The sequence below is a fragment of the Scyliorhinus canicula genome, chromosome 9 (assembly GCF_902713615.1).
Source record: "Scyliorhinus canicula chromosome 9, sScyCan1.1, whole genome shotgun sequence".
NCBI lineage: Eukaryota > Metazoa > Chordata > Chondrichthyes > Carcharhiniformes > Scyliorhinidae > Scyliorhinus > Scyliorhinus canicula.
In genome coordinates this window covers 194228137-194255722 of record NC_052154.1, presented here as the reverse complement: position 1 = coordinate 194255722, position 27586 = coordinate 194228137, and positions in this window count along the sequence as shown.

Genomic DNA, 27586 nt, shown 5'->3' with positions numbered 1-27586 from the left:
AATCAGAGAAAAAAAGCGTAGCATGCACAATTACAGTTAAACAGTTAAAAATAATCTTCTGGGCAGTATGGTGGCGCAGTGGCTAGCACTCCAGCCTCATGGCGTTGAAGACCCGGGTTCAATCCCAGCCCTGGGTGACTGTCCATGTGGAGATTGCACATTCTGAGGGAAGTGAGAGAGGAAATAGCTGGGGCCTTAACAGATATCTTTGCAGCATCCTTGAGTACAGGTGAGGTACCGGAGGACTGGAGAATTGCTAATGTTGTCCCCTTGTTTAAGAAGGGTAGCAGGGATAATCCAGGTAATTATAGACCGGTGAGCCTGACATCAGTGGTAGGGAAGCTGCTGGAGAAGATACTGAGGGATAGGATCTATTCCCATTTGGAAGAAAATGGGCTTATCAGTGATAGGCAACATGGTTTTGTGCAGGGAAGGTCATGTCTTACCAACTTAATAGAATTCTTTAAGGTGACAAAGTTTAAAAAAAAATAAATTTAGAGTCCCCAATTCATTTCTTTCCAATTAAGGGGCAATTTAGTGTGGCCAATCCACCTACGCTGCACATCTTTGGGTTGTGAGGGTGAAACCCACGCAGACACGGGGAGAATGTGCAAACTCCACACGGACAGTGACCCAGAGCCGGGATGGAACCTTGGACCTCGGCGCCGTGAAGCAGCAGGGCTAACCCACTGCGCCACCGTGCTGGACTTCAGTAAGGCATTTGATAAGGTTCCCCATAATAGGCTGATGGAGAAAGTGAAGTCTCATGGGGTCCAGGGAACACTAGCTAGATAGATAAAGAACTGGCTGGACAACAGGAGACAGAGAGTAGTGGTGGAAGGGAGTTTCTCAAAATGGAGAACTGTGACCAGTGGTGTTCCACAGGGATCCGTGCTGGGACCATTGTTGTTTGTGATATACATAAATGATCTGGAGGAAGGTATAGGTGGTCTGATTAGCAGGTTTGCACATGGCACTAAGATTGATGGAGTAGCAGATAGTGAAGGGGACTGTCAGAGAATACAACAGAATATAGATAGATTGGAGAGTTGGGCGTAGAAATGGCAGATGGAGTTCAGTCCGGGCAAATGCGAGATGATGCATTTTGGAAGATCCAATTCAAGAGCGAACTATACGGTAAATGAAAAAGCCCTGGGGAAAATTGATGTACAGAGAGATCTGGGAGTTCAGGTCCATTGTACCCTGAAGGTGGCAACGCAGGTCGATAGAGTGGTCAAGATGGCATACAGCATGCTTGCCTTCATCGGAAGTGGTATTGAGTACAAGAGTAGGCAGGTCATGTTACAGTTGTACAAGACTTTGGTTCGGCCACATTTGGAATACTGCGTACAGTTCTGGTCGCCACATTACCTAAAGGATGCGGATGCTTTGGAGAGGGTGCAGAGGAGGTTCACCAGGATGTTGCCTGGTATGGAGGGCGCTAGCTACGAAGAGAGGTTGAGTAGATTAGGATTATTTTCATTAGAAAGACGGAGGTTGAGGGGGGAACCTCATTGAGGTCTACAAAATAATGAGAGGCATAGACAGGGTGGATAGCAAGAAGCTTTTTCCCAGAGTGGGGAACTCAATTACTAGGAGTCGCGAGTTCAAGGTGAGAGGGGAAAAGTTTAAGGGAGATATGAATGGAAAGTTCTTTACGCAGAGGGTGGTGGGTGCCTGGAATGCATTGCCGGCGGAGGTGGTAGAGGCAGGCACGATAGTGTCATTTAAGATGTATCTAGGCAGATACATGAATGGGCAGGGAGTAGACGGATACAGATCCTTAGAAAATAGGCGACAGTTTTAGATAGAGGATCTGGATCGGTGCAGACTTGGAGGGCCGAAGGGCCTGTTCCTGTGCTGTAATTTTTCTTTGTTCTTTGTTCTCCCTGTGTCTTTATGGGTGTCACCCCCACAACCCAAAGATGTGCAAGACGGGTGGATTGGCACTAAATTGCCACTTAAAAAAAAATCTTCCAAAATATTACTCCAAAAAATACTCCCTGCTTGGTCAGACCCACAAGTAAACACTTTCCAGGTAATACACCCTTATAGATGTTTAACTCGAGAAATCTAGTAATATTACCCAATGGCAAACTGCTGTCACATTAATTTAAAAAAAAATTTAGGGTAGCCAATTATTTTTTCCAATTAAGGGGAAATTTAGCATGGCCAATCCACCTAACCTGCACGTCTTTGGGTTGTGGGGGTGGAACCCACGCAGACACGGGGAGAATGTGCAAACTCCACACAGACAGTGACCCAGGGCTGGGATTCGAACCCGGGTCCTCAGCGCCGTAGGCAGCAATGCTAACCACTGTGCCATCGTGTTGCCCTGCTGTCACATTAATAAGGTGTAGAACACAACTGTCCAACCCATTTCCACTCAGCTGTGGAAATTATAGAAACTCCAGAACAAGACTACTTTTTGGCAGCCCAAGAACTTCCTTGCTTGACTGGATGGTTGATTAAAACTACACATTTTCTCCCAGCCCAGAGCGGTCCAACTGGTCATCCTCACACAGCCAACCTCAAATAAGCGCAACATGTCTCCAGACATATGCAATTTTTCCCTTTCAGCTTCAATTCCATTATTCTCAGTGACTCTTTGACTTAGCTTTCGAAAATGTATGACATTTTCATGTCCTTCCTATTGCCCCACTTCAGGAATGCAATAAATTTGAATAACATTCCCTTATTTACTGATGAAACCTTTGCAAGCTGTAAAAGCCTTTTGCTCCGCATTGAAATGTAACAGATCGGAAAAACTAAGTCTCGCACTATCTCCTAATGGAAGCCTCCCATCTGGCTGAAGCTAATCACTGCCTGTCGCCGGGCAGAACACAGTCTATGGACAATTCTTTGGCCATCAACCAACCAATCGAACGGAATCCCTACGATCTCTCCGGTGCCAGAAAGTCTGAGTTCTGCAGTTCAAAGTCTCAATTTTCACAGCTCAGTGTACTACTTTACAACTTTAGAGTTCCTCACTTCCTCTGCTTGACTTTAAAGGTACATGTCCATTAAATATCCATGGATCAAAAAAAATCAATGACAAAGTAAAAGAAATGCAAAATAGGGGAATCAACAGGAAGGGTATCACACTGCCTCTGACCACCTGGGGATCTCAATGGCCTGTGAGACCCTGTAAGATGCCATTGTGCCTGGTCCATGCTTGTGGAAACCAGTGCTAAATGCCACCCTGGCAACGTCTCACTGACACAGCTGTTGACTCCCGGCGTCCGGGCGAATTCAGCATCGGGCATTTAAATTTGCAAATCTGGATCTCAAAGAACAAAGAACAAAGAAAAGTACAGCACAGGAACAGGCCCTTCGGCCCTCCAAGCCTGTGCCGACCATGCTGCCCGTCTAAACTAAAATCTTCTGCACCTCCTGGGGTCTGTATCCCTCTATTCCCATCCTATTCATGTATTTGTCAAGATGCCCCTTGAACGTCACTATCGTCCCTGCTTCCATCACCTCCTCCGGCAGTGAGTTCTAGGCATCCACTAACCTCTGTTTAAAAAACTTGCCTCGTACATCTCCTCTAAACCTTGCCCCTCGCACCTTAAACCTATGCCCCCTAGTAATTTACCCCTCTACCCTGGGAAAAAGTCTCTGACTATCCACTCTGTCTATGCCCCTCATACTTTTGTAGACCTCTATCAGGTCGCCCTCAATCTCTGTCGTTCTAGTGAGAACAAACCGAGTTTATTCAACCTCTCCTCATAGCTTTTAAAAAAAAATTTAGATTACCCAATTATTTTTTCCAATTAAGGGGCAATTTAGCGTGGCCAATCCACCTACTCTGCACATTTTTGGGTTGTGGGGGCGAAACCCATGCAGACACGGGGAGAATGTGCAAACTCCACACAGACAGTGACCCAGAGCCAGGATCGAACCTGGGACCTCAGCGCCGTGAGGCGGTTGTGCTAACCACTAGGCCACCGTGCTGCCCCTACCTCTCCTCATAGCTAATGCCCTCCATACCAGGCAACATCCTGGTAAATCTCTTCTGCACCCTCACGAAAGCCTCCACATCCTTCTGGTAGTGTGGTGACCAGAATTGAACACTATACTCCAAGTGTGGCCGAACTAAGGTTCTTTACAGCTGCAACATGACTTGTCAATTTTTATACTCAATGCCCCGGCCAACAAAGGCAAGCATGCTAGATGCCTTATTGACTACCTTCTCCACCTGTGTTGCCCCTTTCAGTGACCTGTGGACCTGTAACCTAGATCTCTTTGACTGTCAATGCTCTTCCATTCACTGTATATTCCCTACCTGCATTAGATCTTCCAAAATGCATTACCTCACATTTGTCCGGATTAAACTCCATCTGCCATCTCTCCGCCCAAGTCTCCAAACGCTCTAAATCCTGCTGTATCCTCTGACAGTCCTCATCGCTATCTGCAATTCAACCAAACTTTGTGTCGTCTGCAAACTTACTAATCAGACCAGTTACATTTTCCTCCAAATCATTTATATATACTACGAACAGCAAAGGTCCCAGCACTGATCACTGCGGAACACCGCAAGTCACAGCCCTCCAATTAGAAAAGCACCCTTCCATTGCTACTCTCTGCCTTCTATGACCTAGCCAGTTCTGTATCCATCTTGCCAGCTCACCCCTGATCCTAATGTGACTTCACCTTTTACACCAGTCTACCATGAGGGACCTTATTAAAGGCCTTACTGAAGTCCATATAGACAACAACCACTTCCCTACCGGCATCAACCATCTCTGTGACCTCCTCGAAAAACTCTATCAAGTATCAACACCTCGCCCAGCATAGAGCCCGTAAGCTGATTGCTGAATTGCACCTGGATCTAGCGGTGAAAAGGTAAGAAAGGAGAGATGCATTGCAGACTTTTAAGGAGATGTTTAATAACTCTCAGCAAAGATCTATACCAGTGCGAAAGAAAGACTCATTAAGAAGGATGCATCATCCATGACTGAATAGGGGAATTACGGATTGTATCAAATTGAAGGAAACGCTGTAAAAATCTGTAAAGATGGGAGTCAGTCAAAGATTGGTCAAATTTTAAGAACCAGCAAAGGATGACTATAAGAAAAGGGAGAAAGGAGCTAGGAGAAAAAGGCAGCTAATAATATAAATGCAGACAGAAAGAGTTTATACAAGTCTTTAGGTTGGACAATAATATCTAAAAGCTAGTGTTGGTCCTCTCCAGAGTGAGTCTGGGAGATTGATTAAAAATAAAGGAAATGGCAGAGGCGTTAAACAGGCTTTTTTGTGTTTGGCTTCACCAAGGAGAAATTTAGATAACCTCCCTGAACATCAAGATGGAGCAATGGGAGGGAGGAATCACTTGGTAAAAGGAGCTTGTAAAATGATTTTACCTGCAGGCTGACAATTCCCCAGGACCAGATGGCCTGCACCTTAGGGTCTTAAAAGAATTTGGCAGAGGGCAGCACGGTGGCCTAGTGGTTAGCACAACTGCCTCATGGCGCTGAGGTCCCAGGTTCGATCCCGGCTCTGGGTCACTGTCCGTGTGGAGTTTGCACATTCTCCCCGTGTCTGCGCGGGTTTCGCCCCCACAACCCAAAAATGTGCAGAGTGCGTTGATTGGCCACACTAAATTGCCCCTTAATTGGAAAAGATAATTTGGTACTCTAAATTTTAAAAAAAAGAAGTGGCTGTAGAGATGGTTGAAGCATTGGTCACAATCTTCCAAAATTGCATAGATTCCAGATTCCGGAAGGGTCCCAGTGGATTGCAAAATAGGTAATGCAGCACCTTTATTCAATAAAGATGGGAAGCTGCAAACAGGAGACTACAGGCCAGATAGCCGACCATCTGTCATAGCAAACGGCTAGACTCCATTGTCAAGGAGGCTATAGCGGGATAAACCTGTCCTGGTTTCTGTATGAAAAAGTATTTGACAAACGTTTGTCTGTTTATTAACCGGCCACAACAATAACATCACATCAAAATCATCTCTGATCCAAAACCACGACATCAGAAGTAGTGGAAGTGATTTATTTCAATCTTTTTTGCAGAGGGAAAAAAAATTTACCCTTCCTTCACGAGGTAACTTCCCTTTAAAACATGGGTTTGGAATATGGAGTTCTGTTTTGCATTTACTGATACCATAGTCGAACAGTGAAATGATGCATGAAGATGCTGACTGCCAAAATTAACATCCCAGTTTGACGAGACACGAAAGCAAGTTGGATAACATCTACCAATTTTAAAAAATAAATTCTAAATGGGAACAAAGAAGCTCAAAGGCCGTAGATATCAATATCATCATACCTTGCCTTCAAATTATGAGTCAGCAATATAGAAACCAGGATGTAGGCTTTCACGTTGTTACCATTACATTGTGGGGTTCTTACCCACTTTATACTGAAGTGGATAGGAACCATGCCGGATATTCCATCTTTCAAATTTCTATCTGAGGCAGCCAATCCCTTTGTTTATCCCTGTAGTTGGGCCCCGTGTCTAAGGACGGATGTGCTGGGGCCTTGGAAAGGGTCCAGAGGAGGTTGACAAGAATGATCCCTGGAATGAAAAGCTTGTCGTATGAGGAACGTTTGAGGACTCTGGGTCTGTACTCATTGGAGATTAGAAGGATGAGGGGGGGGGGGGGGGGGGGGTCTTTTTGAAACTTACAGGATACTGCGTGGCCTGGATAGAGTGGGCGTGGATAGGATGTTTCCACTTGTAGGAAAAACTAGAACCAGAGGACACCATCTCAGACTGAAGGGATGATCCTTTAAAACAGAGATGAGGAGGATTCTTCAGCCAGAGGGTGGTGAATCTGTGGAACTCTTTGCCACAGAAGGCTGTGGAGGCCAATTCACAGAGTGTCTTTAAGACAGAGATAGATAGGTTCTTGATCAATAAGGGGATCAGGGGTTATGGGGAGAAGGCAGGAGAATGGGGATGAGAAAATATCAGCTATGATTGAATGGTGGAGCAGAATCGATGGGCCAAGTGGCCTAATTCTGCTCCTATGTCTTATGGTCTTATGGTATACTCACTCCTACATCAGGCACTCCACATGCACTCACATTCAATTAGGACAATGACAGTGAGATGGAGAGTAAAGATCCTTCAGCATTGGACAAGATAAATCTTAACCCTAACATAATCACTTTATAGCTTTGGTGTGACAATTCGATATTTCACATCAGTTATCCTCTGAAATAGGACATAGAATATAGAACTGTGCAACACAGTACAGGCCCTTCGGCCCACGATGTTGTGCTGACCATTTATCCTAATCTAGATCAACTTAACCTACACCCTTTAAATGTACTGCTGTCCATGTGCCTGTCCAAGAGTCGCTTAAATATCCCTAATGACTCTGACTCCACCACCTTTGCTGGCAGTGCATTCCACACACCCACCACTATCTGTGTAAAGACCCTACCTCTGATATCTCCCCTATACCTTCCTCCAATCACCTTAAAATTATGTCCCCTCGTGACAGCCATTTCACCCTGGGAAAAGTCTCTCCACTCGAAGAAAAGTCTCTTCCCTCCAGTGAGAAAAGCCCTAGCTCCCTCAACCTTTCTTCATAAGACATGCCCTCCAGTCCAGGCAGCATCCTGGTAAATCTCCTCTGTACCCTCTCCAAAGCATCCACATCCTTCCTCTAATGAGGCGACCAGAACTGGACACAATATTCCAAGTGTGGTCTAACCAGGGTTTTATAAAGCTGCAGCAAAACCTCGCGGCTCTTAAACTCTTGTTGTCGAATATTGTCAATTTGTGCCCATGGACTTCCAGCCCTGGATGAATTATCCAGGCAGATTCACCTCGATCATGAAGGAAACTTCAATATCGCTGCAGGCTCATGCAACGTTAAGTGACTTTTTGTGACTCAGGTCTTTGCATTTAAAATGGTGCTATTGTCTTAAATCCACAAAGATGAGTCTCTGATTCCTGTCACTGGGACAGGGGAGACAGATTTATGGAAGCAGTTTACAGAATCCATCTGCTAGTCTCCGCACTGGACAAGTGTGAAATTGGCTGCAACTTTACAACAGAGCCGACGGGGTGGGGTTCAGCGATCCCGTTGCGTCTGACGCGGATCCAGGCGCAATGGGCGAATCGCGTGGGAACCCCAAGTCTGCTCTGCGACAGTCAAAAAAGCAGGGGGGCGTGAGAAGTGTGTGTGGGGTGGGGGGGGGGGCAAGGAAGATCGGAGCGGCAGAACAAAGTGGCGCCTCGACCCCCCCTGTGCCCGGCCTGGGTGGAGAGAATCTCCCCGAGGCCAAAGCAATATGGCAAAGTGCCGTTGAATAGCGGGGTGGTTCTCAGTACTACAGCCGCCAAGAAACACCCCGTTAAACACGCCATTCGGCAAACGTTAACTCCAGTCCACTGAATCACACCCTACTTTCAAAAGTGCTTCATTGATTGTCGAGATCTTCTGAGGTCATAAGGTAGTGTATAGATGTGTGGTGAATGTACATCATGTAATTCACACTGTATAGTATTGTGTCCTTGTGGGCTCTGTCTGTGAGCCGTTGCGCAGCTCTGCCCACAGGGGGAGATGAGGAGCTTGTACAGGGCTCCACCCTCGGCTCCGCCCATGGCCCCTCCCACTACCGGAAGTATAAAGTGCTGCAGCCTTGTGAGTCTGCCCTCAGTTCTTCTGGTCGCAGGCAGGCTCAGTTGTAAGTCTATTAAAGCCACAGTTTACTTCCTATCTTGTCTCGAGTGAATTGATGGTCACATCAATTTAATAGACTGAAGAAAGCTACTATGGAATCAGCCCTCAAACCTGATCGACTAGAACTCGACCCGCAGGCTGCAGAGGCGAAGGAAATCTTCCTACACTGGCTTCGGTCTTTCAAGGCCTACCTGGCTGCGTCGACTACCTCCGAGACTACAGATGAGCAGAAACTCAGCCTACTGCACGCATGGGTGAGCCATCGCATCTCTACACAACTCAACAGTACCGACTCATACACCAAGGCCCTCGCAATGCTCGACCGATTATACGTGCGGCCTGTAAACGAGGTCTACACGCGACATATTTTCGCTACCCGCCGCCAGCGCCCCACAGAGTCGCTCTGCACAATTTAAAAGCCCTTGCACGGGAATGTAACTTTCAGGCTGTAACTGCCTCCCAGCATATGGAACTCACTGTCCATGATGTGTACGTTGCAGGGGTCCGGTCTAACTATGTGCGCCAGCCTCTCCCTCATTGTCCCAGGGCCCTCAAGAGGTGCCTGGGATTCTTCTCCTATTACGCCCAGTGGGTCCCCCAATATGCGGACAAAGCCCGCCCACTATTTAAGACCACACTCTTCCCACTGTCAGCAGAGGCCCGCCAGGCCTTCAACTGCATCAAGGAGGACATCGCCAAAGCCGCCATGCGGGCGGTGGATGAATCCGTCCCCTTTTAGGTGGAGAGCGATGCCTCACAAGTCGCTCTCGCTGCCACTCGGAACCAGGCAGGTAGGCCAGTAGCTTTCTTCTCCCGAACCCTCTCCGCTTCAGAACTTCGACACTCCTCAGTCGAAAAGATGTTCAAGCCATTGTGGAAGCCGTATGGCACTGGAGGCAGGTAGGAGGTTTACCCTCATCACCGACCAGAGATCGGTTGCCTTCATGTTCGACAACTCGCAACGGGGCAAAATAAAAAATGATAAAATCTTGAGGTGGAGGATCGAACTCTCCACCTATAATTATGACATCATATATCGGCCGGGGAAGCTCAAAGAGCCCCCAGATGCCCTGTCCCGCGGCACATGCACCAGCGCGCAAGACGACTGATTAAAGGCTATCCACAATGACCTCTGCCACCCGGGGGTCCCCCGGCTCGCCCACTACGTCAAGGCCCGCAATCTGCCTTTCTCCACCGAGGAGGTAAAAGCTGTCACCAGGAATTGCCCGATCTGCGCGGAGTGCAAACTGCACTTCTATAGACCAGACAAGACTCACCTGGTAAAGGCTTCCCGGCCCTTTGAACGACTGAGCATCCATTTCAAAGTTCCACTCCCCTCGACCAATCATAGACGAATTCTCCCGCTTCCCCTTTGCTATCCCATGCCCTGATATGACCTCCCACACAGTCATCAGAGCCCTGCACAATATCTTCACCCTGTTTGGTTTCCCCAGCTACGTACACAGCGACAGGGGTTCGTCCTTCATGAGCGACGAGCTGCGTCAGTACCTGCTCGACAAGGGCATTGCCTCGAGCAGGACTACCAGCTATAACCCCAGGGGGAACGGGCAGGTGGAGAGGGAGAACGCGACGGTCTGGAAGACCGTCCTACTGACCCTCCGGTCCAGGAATCTCCCGACCTCCCACTGGCAGGAGGTCCTCCCCGACGCGCTCCATGCAATTAGGTCCCTCCTGTGCACTGCCACTAACCAGACCCTTCACGAGCGATTATTTGTTTTCCCTAGGGGCACTACCACGGGGGCTTTGCTCCCATCTTGGTTGAGGACACCGGGCCCGGTTCTCCTCCGGAAGCACGTCCGGACACATAAAACGGACCCACTAGTAGAAATGGTACTGTGGTGATTGTAGATCTGTGTAGATGCAATACAACTGAGCAAGCACTAGAGGGAGCACGGGAGAGCTATAAATACAGAGGAACAGGAAGTGAGGGCACACTTCACAGAAGGGAGAACTGGTAGCAAGACACAGGCAGGCAGGCAGCATTGAGGTAGCTGTAAGTTAAGCTCTGAAGACAGAACAAACTCACAATAAAGCATCTACTCGAACTTTGAGACTACGAGCTTTAAGACACAAGGAACAACACATGGTACCAACGAGTGGCTTCAGACGCTTACTACAAGACGACGCCACACAGAGAGCACAGAAAGACTCCACAGAGAGAGCGATGACAGGCTCCACAGTGAGAGTGATGAAAGACTCCACAAAGCGAGTGACGCGAGCCTCCACAGACAGCTCGTTGAAAGACTCCAAAATGGAAGCAAGCAAACACTCCCTGGCGAACACCATGTCTGAACAGGACCATGAAAGTCAACCCGCCGTATCTGAGCAACCGCAAGCAGACTATGATAGTCTACCAAGCTCACATAATCAAGAAGAAGACAATGTAAATCTACCCACTGCATGCAAAAACGGTGACATGGTGATCACACTCGACATACAGGAGGTACAGGATCAGAGCGAGACTGACATTTCTCAGCTCGTCTGTACAGAAGCACAGAGTAGGGCCACCCAAGAGTCCAGAGAGACGACGTCAATAGAAACCATGAAGATTTTGACTCCAGACACAGGCAGGCAGGCAGCATTGAGGATTGGATTGGATTGGATTGGATTTGTTTATTGTCACGTGTACCGAGGTACAGTGAAAAGTATTTTTCTGCAAGCAGCTCAACAGATTATTCAGTACATTGGAAGAAAGGGAATTGAACAGAATTCAAGAAAGTACATGAGAATACATAATAGGGCTACACAATATATACAATGTAACTACATAAGCATTGGCATCGGATGAAGCATACAGGGTGTAGTATTAATGAGGACAGTCCATAAAAGGGTCGTTTAGGAGTCTGGTGACAGTGGGGAAGAAGCTGTTTTTGAATCTGTTCGTCCGTGTTCTCAGACTTCTGAACCTCCTGCCCGATGGAAGAAGTTGGAAAAGTGAGTAAGCCGGGTGGGAGGGATCCTTGATTATGCTGCCTGCTTTCCCCCGGCAGCGGGAGGTGTAGATGGAATCGATGGATGGGAGGCAGGTTCGTGTGATGGACTGGGCGGTATTCACGACTCTCTGAAGTTCCTTGCGGTCCTGGGCCGAGCAGTTGCCATACCAGGCTGTGATGCAGCCCGAGAGGATGCTCTCTATAGTGCATCTGTAAAAGTTGGTAAGGGTTAATGTGGACATGCCAAATTTCCTTAGTTTCCTGAGGAAGTAAAGGCGCTGTTGTGCTTTCTTGGTGATAGCGTCGACATGAGTGGACCATGTTAAGCTCTAGTAGCTGTAAGTTAAGCTCTGAAGACAGAACAAACTCACAATAAAGCATCTACTCCAACTTTGAGACTACAAGCTTTATTAAGACACAAGGAACAACACATGGTACTACTGCTACACTCGAACCCACACTACGCCTTTATTGAATACCCCGACGGCCGTAAGGACACCGTTTCCCCCCAGGATCTGGCGCCTGCAGGATCCACCACTACCACCACCACCGCCGAGGTACCCCTCACACTACACCCCACCCGACCCCCCACGCCTACAGGTTTCCTGCGCCCCCCTTCGCCCGTCGCACCAGTCAGGAAGGAAGCTCGGACCGAACCACCCCCGGAGTCCACCCTCAGATCCACACCGCCCATCACCACTCAGCTACCCGAAGAGGCTGCAACCCCGGTGCTCCGCCGATCCCAAAGGACGACTCGGACACCGGACCGGCTCAACCTGTAGACCCGTCACTCCCGCCGGACTTGATTTTTTTTTTACAGGGGGCGAATGTGGTGAATGTACATCATGTAATTCACACTGTATAGTATTGTGTCCTTGTGGGCTCTGTCTGTGAGCCGTTGCGCAGCTCTGCCCACAGGGGGAGATGAGGAGCTTGTACAGGGCTCCACCCTCGGCTCCGCCCACTACCAGAAATATAAAGTGCTGCAGTCTTGTGAGTCTGCCCTCAGTTCTTCTGGTCGCAGGGCAGCCTCAGTTGTAAGTCTATTAAAGCCACAGTTTACTTCCTATCGTGTCTCGAGTGAATTGATGGTCACATCAAGATGCTGATTTTTTTTTCTTCTTTTCTATCCCTGTACTTTCAGACGGACATATGGGAGACTGGTCTCCGAAACCCAGGAACCAGGGATTGATTTCTTCCTACAGTGACACAAAACCTACACCCTGGGAGTTTTCCTACATGAAAGGTGCTTTATAAATCTAAGTTGCTGCAAAGTTAGGGGGGGGGGAGCTGAGGGGAGAGGGGGAGCATCATTAAAGAGATAACAGCTGATCCTTCTACACTTTTTGACCTCGGTTGCATCAGTGCCTGAAATTAAATGGCATAGGCCAAATATGTAGTAAAGACTTTGCAAAAGTGGAATTCTCAAACAAGGACAGAAAATACTGGAAACACGCAGCTATTGAGTGAGTGTTCTGGGTTACAGCTTCACCCAGGTCCATTATACACATATTTTGGGCATATTTCTGTATATTATACATGCAATATTGCGCATCCTGTACCCCCCCCCCCCCCCCCCCCCCGACTCTGGAACAGCGGTTTTGCATTGGTGCCAAGCACTTATTTTTGCTAATTTGGTCAATTTAAATCGAGGATAAAGCTTGGCGGTAGGGGTATGTGCTAACACGGACTGTCAGCATACTGCTACTTATTTTGGCACGTGAAGACTCTTTCAGTGGGTTCTGAAATGTCTCTATTGCTGTCTGCACTGGCCCTGTTTAAAAAGCTGTGGTGTTCACAATGAAGCAAGACGTTCAACACCCAATAAAGCCCAATTGTGAGAAGAAAATGGAATAAGTTCTTATTTGATCAGAAGTGGCACGTATTAATGTGACTTTACAGTCTTGCTGATTAACCTGCAACACAATGTCGTCCCATGTCGAAAGCTGGAGTGCACTTAAAATTAAAAGAACTCAGATTTCAACAGAGGGTTTCACTATCGTTCCCCATTCTGCAAAGTGTACTTGCTTTTTGTTTCTGAATGAATGCGTTATCTTATCAGCCTGCCCACGAAGGAAGGATCTGAGCCCAAATGTTTACCAGCGTTTTCTCATTCACACCTGTCTCTGAAAGAATACTGACCTGCCCTTTGGTAATCTCCGCTGAAACGGTGACAAGAAAGGACAATCTCTGGTGATACTGCACTTTCATTCACAAGCCATCCAACTTCAGTTAGCAAAATGAGATTTCCCTCTCTTTGAAGACCCGCCAATTGCTATAACATGCTCGCCACTTGAATATATATTTTTTTGTTTTCCGGTGTTGAGGAATTGATGGTCAGTGATAGGATATCCTACTGGTCCACAACATTTTCCACTCAACGAGCCTTATTGCTTAAAAATGAAAACTAGGGCAGCACGGTGGCCTAGTGGTTAGCACAACCGCCTCACGGCGCCGAGGTCCCAGGTTCGATCCCGGCTCTGGGTCACTGTCCGTGTGGAGTTTGCACATTCTCCCCGTGTCTGCGTGGGTTTCGCCCCCACAACCCAAAAATGGGTGGATTGGCCATGCTAAATCGCCCCTTAATTGGAAAAAATAATTGGCTAATCTAAATTTATAAAAAAAAAAATGAAAACTAATGGGAACCCACAAGATGCAAATTCGACATTTCGAAACCAAATACTTGCAAATTGCCAAGTCAGCCATAATTTGCATTTATAATAAATTAAATACATGCATTTATCAATTTCCCTATTCAGCAATAGGAATAAAAACAAAATTTAAATAGGCTTTACTGAACTTTTACATTTTATGAACTGGAATTTTGTCAGTAAAGTCATCATTAAAACAAACTTTAACTTAAGATGTGTAGAATTCAGACCATTTTTGTGGCTAGTGTTTCTCATGTGAAAAAAAGTTTCTAATAGCACGTTAAGAATCAGTTATAATCTCAGCTATGTTACAACCAACAATGGTTGCAACTATAAAATAAATTCCTGAACCATTAGCTATAACCATGGTGTAGCTATATCATTCAAAAAGGTTTATTTATAGCACAAGAGGATCTAGCCAACTCCCATTGATGTTCAATGGCATTACCATCACTGAACCCCCACCATCTATATCCTGGCGGGTTACCATTGACCAGAGTTTTAACTGAATTGGCCACACAGACACTGTGGCTCAAGAGCAGATCAGAGAAGAGGAATCCTGCGGCGAGTAACTCACCTCCTGACTCCCCAAAGGCTGTCAACAACATAGAACAAAGAACAAAGAAAAGTACAGCACAGGAACAGGCCCTTCGGCCCTCCAAGCCTGTGCCGACCATGCTGCCCGTCTAAACTAAAATCTTCTACACTTCCGGGGTCCGTATCCCTCTATTCCCATCCTATTCATGTATTTGTCAAGATGCCCCTTAAATGTCACTATTGTCCCTGCTTCCACCACCTCCTCCGGCAGCGAGTTCCAGGCACCCACTACTCTCTGTGTAAAACACTTGCCTCGTACATCTCCTCTAAATCTTGCCCCTTGCTCCTTAAATCTATACCCCCTAGTAATTGACCCCTCTTCCCTTGGAAAAAGTCTACCACCCTTGCTGATCCTATCAACCATCGACAAGACATAAGTCAGGAGTGTGATGGAATACTCTCCACTTGCCTGGATGTTTGCAACTCCAGCAACACTCAAGAAGCTCGACACCATCCAGGACAAAGCAGCCCCATTTGATCAGCAGCTCATTTACCACTTGAAATATTCAGTTCCTCTGCCTCCAATACACCGCAGCAGCAGTTTTTACAACAAAAGAGACGCACTGAGCAACTTTTCAAGACTCCTTTGACAATACCTACCAGACTCTACATTTAGAAGAACAAGGGTAAGAAACGAATGAAAATAGCAACTCTCACCTACACGTTCCCCTTCAAGCCACACAGCGTCTTGACCTTGAAATATATAATAACAATAATACTCTTTATTATTGTCACAAGTAGGCCTACATTAACACTGCAATGAGGTTATTGTGAAAATCCCCTAGTCGCCACATTCCGGCGCCTGTTCGGGTCCACAGAGGGAGAATTCAGAATGTCCAATTCACCCAACAAGCACGTCCTTCGGGACTTGTGGGAGAAAACCGGAGCACCCGGAGGAAACCCATGCAGACACGGGGGGAACGCGCAGACTCCACACAGACAGCGACCCAAGCCGGGAATCGAGCCTGGGACCCCGGCGGCATGAAGCAACAGTGCCAAATGTATGGTTCCTTAGCCTTCGCTGGGTCAAACATCTGGAGCTCAGTGGGTGCACCTGCATCACAGGGACTGCAACGGTTCAAGAATGTGGCTCCCCACTACCTTCTCAAGGCTTTTTTCGGGCTAGGCAATAAATGCTGGCCCGTCCAGCGACACCCACATCCCGTAGATGAATAAACAAAAATAAATTATGTTTTTTTTGCTGAAATAATAATTTTAAACCATTGAGTGCAGCGCAATATTTGGTCTTTCACCTCCGCAATAAAAGAAAGACTCTTACTTTCCTTGACTTCATTTTTTTTGTGTTAATACAATCTAACTGGAAAAGTTTGGCGCCTGGAAATGGGATGTTGAAGAACCACATGATGGAAATCCCTAGGCTATATGCTCCCCTTTAAATTGGTGAAGTGCCGTTGAACGTTTTTCTGTGTTGAAGGCGTTATATAAGTGCAAGTCATTGTTATAGATTTGAAAGAATGGTTAATGTATTTCCGGTCTCCACTATTCTTCAGTCATCCTATCATCAATGCTGTCACTTTTTCTTTTCATCTGCCATCAAAACACCCTTCCGAGTATTCCTCTGGTTCTCCTGAGTGGAAGGAAACTCTGTCTATGGAGCTGGCTACCCCAGGCCTGAAATTATACAATGAGCGTTGGGTATAGGTTGGGCCAGGACCAGGTCATCTCATCCATCAAGCTGACTCAATGGTCACAATGGCTGCCTCCACATTGGTGGATACTACCATAGAAATATTTAAGGTGTTCATGTCAGTTGTGGTCAGTATCTCACTACAATGATGGAAAGAGGAATTTCAGCCCAACGTGTTCAGTATTAATATCGCCAATGGCATATTGCAGGGCCCAACGTTTTTTGGTTGATTTTTGTTGGCTGTTTATCTGCTGGTGAAACTACAGAGAATATCTCAGCAATGAGCTTCCACATGGCCAGCATGTGATTGACAGCCAATTGATCAGTTTGGAAGTGTCATCATCATTGTTCCATGGGGAAATCAACTGATTCAAAATCTTCAGATAATCAACCAAGGAGTCAAATTAGAATTAAACATTTATTTCAAGAATGATAATTTATAAAGGATCAACTTAACAGTGAGGCTAAACATGCCAAAACGATTGTAATGTGTTTTTATCATGAACCTTGAACATCTTGTTTGATTACTCCAATTTCATGCACAATATTACACATTTATGACCATCCCTAGAATCCCTGCAGTGCAGAAGGAAGCCATTTGGCCCATCAAATATTCACCGACCATCCGAAAGAGCACCCAACTAGGCCCAGTTCCCCTCGCCCTATCCCCGTAACCCCACCCCACCTGCACATCTTTGGACACTAAGGGCAATTTAGCATGGCCAATCCACCTAACGTGCACATCTTTGGACTGTGGGAGGAAACCGGAGCACCCGGAATAAACCCACGCAGATATGGGTGGAATGTGGAAACTGCACACAGACAGTCACCCAAGGCCAGAATTGAACCTGGGTCCCTGGCGCTATGAGGCAGCAGTGCTAACTACTGTGCCACCATGCTGCATCGTGCCACCATCTGGAGCATTCAGTTAGATAACACACTATCTTCTGCAGGGTAGCCAGGTTGCTGGACATTTTTTTTTATTGATAGTGCAGAAGGAGGCCATTCGGCCCATCGAGTCTGCACCGGCTCTTGGAAAGAGCACCCTACTTGAGCCCCCACCTCCACCTAACCCCAGTAACCCCACCTAACCCCTTTTTTTTGGACACTTAGGGCAATTTAGCATGGCCAATCCACCTAACCTGCACATCTTTGGACTGTGGGAGGAAACCGGAGCACCCGGGGGAAACCCACACAGACACGGGGAGAACGTGCAGACTCCGCATAGACAGTGACCCAAGCCATGAATCGAACCTGGGACCCTGGAGTTGTGAAGCACTGTGCTAACCACTGTGCTACCATGCTGCGCCCTTTTAATGCTGAACACCTTGGTCTGAAATTCCTCTTTCCATTATTTTAGTGAGATACTGACCACAAGTCACATGAACACCTGAAACATTTATATGGTAGTATCCATCAATGTGGAGCTAGCCATTGTGACCATGGGGTCAGTTTGATGGACAATGCTGCAGATTATATCTGTAAAAATATAAGCTATTCTTAGTAGTCCTAAATATGAATCATAACATTTATCTGATAGTCCAAAGAAGTAATTGCAGATCGTCACTTTTAACTTTTGTTTACTTAACTCATTCTTTGTTCAGATCATGTTTCAGCTGGTTTAGCTAAGACAGCTGGTTTGTGATGCAGAACAAGGCCAGCAGCAGGTTCAATTCCCGTACCAGCTTACCCGAACAGGCGCCAGAATGTGGCGACTAGGGGCTTTTCACAGCAACTTCATACTTGTGACAATAAATGATTATTATTATTATTATGTATTCTGTGATTCTGTGACTCTGTGATGTTGGTGAACATTACATTCAGAGTTTGTCCTGGGCATGGTTTGGTAACATTGCTGATTGTGATACTGAATGAGCTTTGCAGAGTGATATGAGCTGATACCAGTTAGTGACAGTGACACTGTACATTAATGCACTGCGCCAGTGCCTGCTGGGTATTAATGGCACCATCGGTGTTTTTGACAATTACCCTGTTTAAGAGTGTGCTCCAGGAGCTTAGTACATGAGAAAGGCTGTTGACATGCATACGAGCCTCTTGGCAGTTGTCCAGGAATTAGAACCAAGCTTGGAAGAATCTCTCCCAGTGGAGTTTGAGGGAGTACGTGATTTTCTCAGAATGAGCTACCTTCTGTCAGCACGTGTTGATTGGTTCAGAGAGGGGGCCCCCGTTGTCACCAGCTCAGTGGGACGTGCCAGCTGGCTGCTATTCTAAGGAAATCTAAAGACTTGCCTGTGTTGGGATCCAAGGGTAAGTCAAGATCATGAAAAGGTTCCTCAACTGAATCAATTACAGCCAACAGGTTGAAAAACATAAAGCATTTATGATCACTAACATGGATGCCAGCTCCAAATGTACTTAATCAATTTGAATAAACTATGTTCTTGGTCCTTGGTCACCTGTCCCAGTATCTCTTCCTGTGGTTCAATGATCAAATATTTGTTTACTATCACTGTTAATCTTTGTGGCAGAAAGTCTATGAGATCCAACAAATTCAAATGGAAAGCTTCAATACTTAAAAATTACACATAGTCTGTGGAACCTAATGACAATATAAGACCATAAGACATACAAGCAGAATTAGGCCACTCGGCCCATCGAGTCTGCTCCGCCATTCAATCATGGCTGATATTTTTCTCATCCCCATTCTCCTGCCTTCTCCCCATAACCCCTGATCCCCTAATTAATCAAGAACCTATCTATCTCTGTCTTAAAGATACTCAGTGATTTGGCCTCCACAGCCTTCTGCGGCAAAGAGTTCCACAGATTCACCACCCTCTGGCTGAAGAAATTCCTCCTCAACTCCATTTTAAATTATTGTTCCTTTAGTCTGAGATGGTGTCCTCTGCTTCCAGTGTTTCCTACAAGTGGAAACATCCTCTCCACGTCCACTCTATCCAGGCCTCGCAGTACCCTGTAAGTTTCAATAAGATCCCCTCTCATCCTTCTAAACTCCAACGAGTACAGACCCAGAGTCCTCACCTGTTCCTCATGCAACAAGCTCTTCATTCCCGGGATCATTCTTGTGAATCTTCTCTGGAATGCATGTTCATTGAATGGGGATTCCAGAATTTTCTCACAGAATTTTCCTTGCTGAAATTATCCAGAAGATTAATCTAAATTTAAGTCAATCACCAGGAGTTTATATTGCCAAGAAATGGCCGATGTTGCATTTCAAAATGTACCAACCACAAATTATATTTCGATGGAGCCTTTAACATAGCACGACATCCCAGGAGCGATATCAAGCAAATGTTTGACCATCCAGCCATATAAAGTGATATTAGGATAGATGATCAGGAATATAATTTATTCAACTAAGGAAATAAGAAATAGGAGCAGAAATAGGCCATACAGCCCCTCAAGCCTGCTCCACCATTCAGTGAGATCCTGGCTGATTTTTGACCTGGATTGGAGGCTCAAATAAAGTAAGTACTTGGCAATAAATAAGTATATTTTGTAAGCGAGTAAGTATATTTTGGAACATGGCTTTTTCCCCATAAATGTTCTGAGATGGTCCTTCTATCTGTAAGGAGGCAGGGTTGTTAGCACTGCAGCCTCACTGCGCCAAATCCAGGGTTCAATTCTGACCTCGGGTGACTGTCTGTGTGGAGTCTGCACTTTCTCCCCGTGTCTGCGTGGGTTTCCTCCGGGTGCTCCGGTTTCCTCCCACAGTCCAAAGATGTGCAGGTTAGGTGGGGTAGGGGGGTAGGGCGGGGAGTGCGGCCTATGTCGAGTGTTCTTTCCGAGGGTTGGTGCAAATGTGATGGGCCGAGTGGCCTCCTTCTGCACTGTCGGTATCCTATGTAAACTATAGGCATGGTACCTGGCACTTTTTTATTCGTACTACCCCTGAACAGGTTACAGATTAGGTAGGCTATTCATCTGCATAGTGATTCAACCTCTCTCTCTCCCTCCAGAGAGAGTCTAACTCATGACCAACTGATGTCAGTGGTACATGTGCAGTTACGTTATACGACAAATTCCCCCAAGTATACTATCCAATTTTCAACAATACCATGAACTATATATGTTTAACATTTTTATATTGCATTTCTGTAACTCCCTTTTTACAGCTGCAGATGCAACTCAGTTCCAACTGCTATTGTTCCCCGCGTCAAGTCAAAGACTGTAAGACCATAAGACATAGAAGCAGAATTAGGCCACTCGGCCCATCGGGTTTGCTCCGCTATTCAATCATGGCTGCTACTTTTCTCATACCCATTCTCCTGCCTTCTCCCCATAACCCCTGATCCCCTCATTGATCAAAAAACGATCTATCGGGGCAGCACGGTGGCCTAGTGGTTAGCACAACCGCCTCACGGCGCTGAGGTCCCAGGTTCGATCCCGGCTCTGGGTCACTGTCCGTGTGGAGTTTGCACATTCTCCCCGTGTCTGCGTGGGTTTCGCCCCCACAACCCAAAAATGTGCAAAGTAGGTGGATTGGCCTCGCTAAATTGCCCCTTAATTAGAAAAAATAATTGGCTAATCTAAATTTATAAAAAAAAAACGATCTATCTCTGTCTTTTTTTAAAATAAATTTAGATTACCCAACTATTTTTTCCAATTAAGGGGCAATTTAGCGTGGCCAATCCACCTACCCTGCACATTTTTGGGTTGTGGGGGCGAAACCCACGCAGACACGGGGAAAATGTGCAAACTCCACACGGACAGTGACCCAGAGCCGGGATCGAACCTGGGACCTCAGCGCCGTGAGGCGGTTGTGCTAACCACTAGGCCACCGTGCTGCCCCAATCTATCTCCGTCTTAAAGACACTCAGTGATTTGGCCTCCACAGCGTTCTGCGGCAAAGAGTTCCACAGATTCACCACCCTCTGGCTGAAGAAATTCCTCCTCATCTCTGTTATAAAGGATCGTCCCTTTAGTCTGAGATGGTGTCCTCTGCTTCTAGTTTTTCGTACAAGTGGAAACGTCCTCTCCACGTCCACTCTATCCAGGCCATGCAGTATCCTGTAAGATTTAATAAGATCCTCCCTCATCCTTCTAAACTCCAATGAGTACAGACCCAGAGTCCTCAACCGTTCCTCATACAACAAGCTCTTCATTCCAGGGATCATTCTTGTGAACCTCCTCTGGACCCTTTCCAAGGCCAGCACATCCTTCATTAGATACAGACCCAAAATTGCTCACAATACTCCAAATGGGGTCTGACCAGAGTCTTATACAACGTCAGAAGTACATCCCTGCTCTTGTATTCTAGCCCTCTCGACCTGAATGCTAACATTGCATTTGCCTTCCTAACTGCCGGCTGAACCTGCACGTTAACCTTAAGAGAATCATGAACAAGGACTCCCAAGTCCTTTTGTGCTTCTGATTTCCTAAGCATTCCCCATTTAGAAAATAGTCTATGCCTCCATTCCTCCTTCCAAAGTGCATAACCTCACACTTTTCCATATTGTATTCCATTGCCACTTCTTTGCCAATTCTCCTAGCCTGCCCAAATCTTTCTACAGCCCCCCTGCTTCCTCAATTCTACCTGTCCCTCTGTAAATCTTTGTATCATCTGCAAACTTAGCAACAGTGCCTTCAGTTCCTTCTTCCAGATCATTAATGTATATTGTGAAAAGTTATGGTCCCAGCTTCGTCTCCTTCGGCACACCACTACAGTAGTCATCGGCTGCCATCCTGAACGGTAGCATTGTGGCTAGCACAATCGCTTCACAGCTCCAGGGTCCCAGGTTCGATTCCGGCTTGGGTCACTGTCTGTGCGGAGTCTGCACATCCTCCCCATGTGTGCGTGGATTTCCTCCGGGTACTCCGGCTTCCTCCCACAGTCCAAAGATGTGCAGGTTAGGTGGATTGGCCATGCTAAATTCGAACATCGGACAAACTAGGGAACGGTAGATGTGCTTCCACATATGGACAATTGCTAGAGAAGACGTTGGCTGAGACACGGGAAAATTGGAGGAGGATCTGGGAATGGAGATAAGGGAAGGACTCTGGATCGAAGCACTGCATAGGGTGAACTCCACCTCCTCATGTGCAGGGCTGAGTCTAACATAACTAAGTGTTCTTTGTAGAACACTTTAACAAATGGTAGGGTCTTCCCCCTCTTCCATCCCCCCACACAAACGCCACGATTAGTTTATCTACTTTGGTGAAGAAGGTCTTGGGGATGAAGATCAGGAGGGATCTGAACAGGAAGAGGTAGCTTGGCAGCACGTTCATTTTGATTGTCTGCACTCACCCAGGGAGAGTGGCAGCGAGCCCCACCTCCACAGGTCTCTGTTTACCTCTTCCACCAGACTCTATAGGTCCCACTTGTGGATCTTCCTGTTGTGTGCTATCTGGATCTCCAGGTATCAGAATTTGGTATTGGCCAGTTTGAACATGCATTTCCCCAGCTCTCACTCCCCCCCACCCCATTCACGGGGAAGATTTTTTTCTTTGCTCAGGTTGTGTTTGTAACCGGAGAAGGCTCCGAACACCCTTCGGAACTCCATTATTCCTCCCATGCTGGTTAGAGGGTTGGATACACAGAGGAGCAGTAGAGTGAGACTCTATGCTCCCTGTCTCTCCTCTGGATGTCTCTCCACCCCTTCGCTGAGCTTGAGAGCGATAGCCAGTGACTCGGCTGCTGGGCGAATAGCACAGGGGATAAAGGACATCCCCGCCTCATACCTCTGTGCAGCCGAAATAATTCAGAGCTGGTGGTATTTGAGGGTCGGGCGATTTTTGTTACTTTTTGTACCCAGTGAACAGGTTAAAAGGGTGTAAGTTGAAGCTGCCAAGAGAGAACCAGCCACCTTTCGTGTAACCGCTCAGCTCTTACCGGAGACTTTTGACCAGTAATGGACAGAAAATCAGCCCCATATCTCATTTTAAATGACTTAGCGAACACATTGGCTGTAATTCTCCAGCCGTTCGCTAACAGTGGAATTAACTGGTCCCACTGGCAGCGCATCCCCGTCCGGCGATGCGGAGCGGCTTTAATAAGAATTCCTCTTGGTGTTAGTTGAATGAAATGAAATGAATGAAATGAAAATCGCTTATTGTCACAAGTAGGCTTCAAATGAAGTTACTGTGAAAAGCCCCTAGTTGCCACATTCCGGCGCCTGTTTGGGGAGGTTGGTACAGGTGTTGAACCGTGCTGCTGGCCTGCCTTGGTCTACTTTAAAAGCCAGCGATTTAGCCCTGTGCTAAACCTGCCCCGTATAAACCTGAGATCGGTGGGCCCAAAGACAAGTTTTCTTCAAAAGATAATGATATCACTGGCCAGCATTCACTGACTATCACTAACTGACCTTGAGGAGATGGTGGTGAAATGCTTACTTGAATACAACTGACTATGTTGCAACCTAGGTTAAATGAGAGGCCATTTTGCTCCATTCCATTAAAACTGGAGGCAGATTCAAGCCAGACCAGGTGATGATGACAGATATCCTTCTCTAAAGGACTTTGGTGAACCAGATGAGGTTTTCCAACAATCTTAGAGCTTCATATCCATCATTACCGACGATGGCTTTTCATTCCAGATTTTATTCAATTCATAGAAATCATAGAATCCCTACTGTGCAGAAGGAGGCCACTCGGCCCACTGAGTCTGCACCGACCCTCCGAACGTGCACCCTACCCATGCTCGCTTCCCCCGCACAACCTGCACATCTTTGGACACTAAGGGTCAACTTAGCATAGCAAAATCCACCTAACCTGCATATCTTTGGACTGTGGGAGGAAACTGGAGCACCCGGAGGAAACCCACACAGACACGGGGAGAATGTGCAGACTCCACACAGCAATCAGAGGTCGGAATCAAACCTGGGCCCTGCCTCTGTGAGGCAGCGGTGCTAACCACTGTGCAGCTGTGCCGCACTTGAGTGTAAATTCCTCAAAAGCTGTGCTGGGATTTGAATTTATGTCATTGGACTATTAATCCACTCCCCTGGACTACTCGGTTAACAACATAACCCAGCAGGTTACCAGGTTGCCTTAGCCATCCACCAGCATGAAACAGATGAAACCGCTTCACAGTGCGAGCCATTCATATTGTTGTTTTAGAATCTAACCCTATTGCATCCTGTCGTACTGAAGAGCCGTTTAAGTGAGTTACATAATACATTTTGCAAATTTGTCATTTGGTCTGTTTCAGCATTGTTCCTTTATTTGAATAACTGTTGCTTCCAAGAATCAGAAAGGTTTAACTCAGTTCCTAAATTCTCTTGATAAGGAGAATTGTTTCTATCTGATCTGTTGCAAATTTCCCTTTCAAAAAAAAGTGGTTACTTCCAGCTGGTTATTGGTGGGTGAAAGAGGAAGTGTCTGGGAATGAAAACGTAAACAAAGTAACGTGCCCCATTAACAAACTATTAATCATCCTTGCTTCGGGCGTGTGTTTATGTGAACATTTCTGAACACAACAACAACAACCTGCATTTCCATTGTGCCGGCAATGTGGCAAAGCATCCCAAGGGGCTTCACAGGAGCTCCAGTAAATAAGGTTATAGACCCAGGAAGAGAAGGAGAAGTGGAGGGAATTGCATACTTTTGTGTTTGACAGCTGAAGGCATGGTACCAATGGTGGAGCAAAGATATTCATTGATGCTCAGTAGGCCAGAGTTGGAGGAACAGAGGGATCTCGGAGGATGGTAACCCGGAGATGGTTATTGAGATAAGGAAGGGCCAAACTCTGCAGGGATTTGAAAACAAGGATAAGATTTTTTAAATCGAGTTAATCTTTGGGAGCTTGCGTCTTTCAGGGGGCAGGCACCCGGAGGGCCGGGGCCAGAGCACGTGTTCCCTGGGGCTGGAACGTGGGTCCCCAGTCAGTTTGGAATCTTGGAACATGGTAACTTTTATCTCACTCTCTGCATATCCTTTCGCACTTTAATCAATCATTCATTTGTTAATCCACCTGGTGGTCGCCCGTCTGTCAGGATGTTATATTGGCGGCAAGGATCGACCAGAGCTCCTTCCTGCTGTTGCAAAAATCAAGAGAGCAGGCTTTGTGTGAAATCTTCTCCATCGAAGCAAACTCATTTTACAGTCTGTGAGTTACACTGCCCCTTTTTGGTAAACTAGAACTATTCGATCCCAGACGGAACAATGGGCGCTATACGTAGAGCATTTCTGTTACCTTTTCAAGGCAAATTAATTTGGCGGGGGCGGGGGGAAGCAGTGGGTAATTCTATTAACAGTCTGCAGGGTTCCCACTTACAATCTAGTTAGGAATTTGACTTTGCCAGATGCCCCGACTCCAAAACATTCAAGGAGTTGGTGGAGTTAGTCAAGGGTCATTACCAACTGAAACCCTAGTCACTAATGCGGTGTTACAAATTCAATTTGACAACAAGGGCCCCAGGGGAAATGATCACGGCACTCGTGACACTCATAAAATAAACAACTGAACAATCTGAGTTTGGATCTGCACTAAACGATATGTTGAGGGACAGGCTGGCCTGTGTTGTTAAGGTCAGGTTTGTTAGCAGAAGCAGAGATTACCTTATAAAAGGTATTAGAGGTCACCCAGGCTATGCAAAGTGCTGAGAGGGGGGGGGGGGGCGATGGAGTTACAGAGCGTGCAAGCAGGCGAGGGCCACTAGGTTAAGCGGGAAGCCACTGGTAGTTGTGGCGCCAAGGTTGAAGGCACAGAACGTAATGGGCTTAGAGCAGAAGAAAGTTCAGGGATATAAGGAAATTGGTCCACCGACTAGAAACTATGAAGAATGCCACCAATGTGGGGGAGATCATTCCCAGGAAAGATGTAGTTTCAGGGAAGCTACATATTATGTCCATATTAGGAGGGGCCACATTAGGAGGAAATGCAAGGCTAGACAGAACCTACAGGGTGCCATCAAAAAAGTCTCCGTTTCCAGGGCTTGAAAATAACGCTGAAAATGGATCTAAAGTACGCAGTTTAAAAAAAACATTAAAGCGGCAAGATGCCCCCAATTATGATTGTACAAATGGTAAATGGTCAGCTTCTTGGAATGGAGGTGGATGGACATGGGACCTCTGCTATACGTGGAGGTGAACAAACAAATGAACAGTAAGGTGATGTCCAGTCCCTGAAGGCAAGAAGAGCATTGGCCAGGTTAGCCACATATACAAGGGAAGCTTTCAGACCCTAGGAATGACCACAACACCTGTAAGCTAATGGGACCAGTCAGCTCAACTGCCCCTAGCAGCATTGGTGGCCAAGGGCTAAGTCTGATTCGCTTCACCACATTGAGTGAGGTTGGTTGGAGACATTTCAAATTAATGACGGAGGTCTTCTTGACGTCTTAAAAATTTATTAGGAGGTTTTCCAAAATGAGTTAGGCGAAGCACAGGGCCTTAAAACAAAGATTTATGTGCATCCGAAAGCCACGCCCATGTTTTTCAGAGCTCAACCCAACCCATGCCTTAAACTAGAAGGTCGGGTCTGAACTCAAGTGACGAGAAGAATTTGATATTATCAAACTTGTGCAGTTCTCAGAGTGGGCGGCTCCTATCGTGCCAGTGGTGAAGCCAGATGGAACTATCAGAATGTGCAGGGATTACAAGCTAATTGAATCAGGCAGCCAAATTGAACTGATACCAATACCAAGAACTGAAGATTTACATGCCAAATTAGCAGGAGGTTTAACTTATACTAAACTTGATATGCACACCAACAGTTAGGGGTGGACAAAACTTCCAGGGAATTTGTTACCATAAACACCAACAAAGGCTTGTTCCAATGCACCCAGCTACCCTTCACAGTCTTGTCTATCTGTGTGACAGCAACTTCTCCTCCATAGGGAATGGTCTTTTAGCGTCTCACCTAAATCCTAAGTATGTTACCTCCCGAGCTCGGAAGGTACAAATTTCTCATTTCAGCCTTACTCTGGTTTTCTTCAACTTCTTTAAAACTTCTTTAAGATTTTCTAGGTGCTCCTCTTCAGACGCGCCCGTAATTAGTTCATCATTTGGAGACAACCACCTTGGTTAGGTTCTGTGGTACTCCTTTTATTGCGCGCTGGGATTTCACACAGGGAGACAAGACTCTGAAGGGTAGCTTCATCTCATGTGCATGTGCTAAGATTTATTTTTGCCGCTGTAGACATTTTTTAAAGTGCTTCAATCTTCA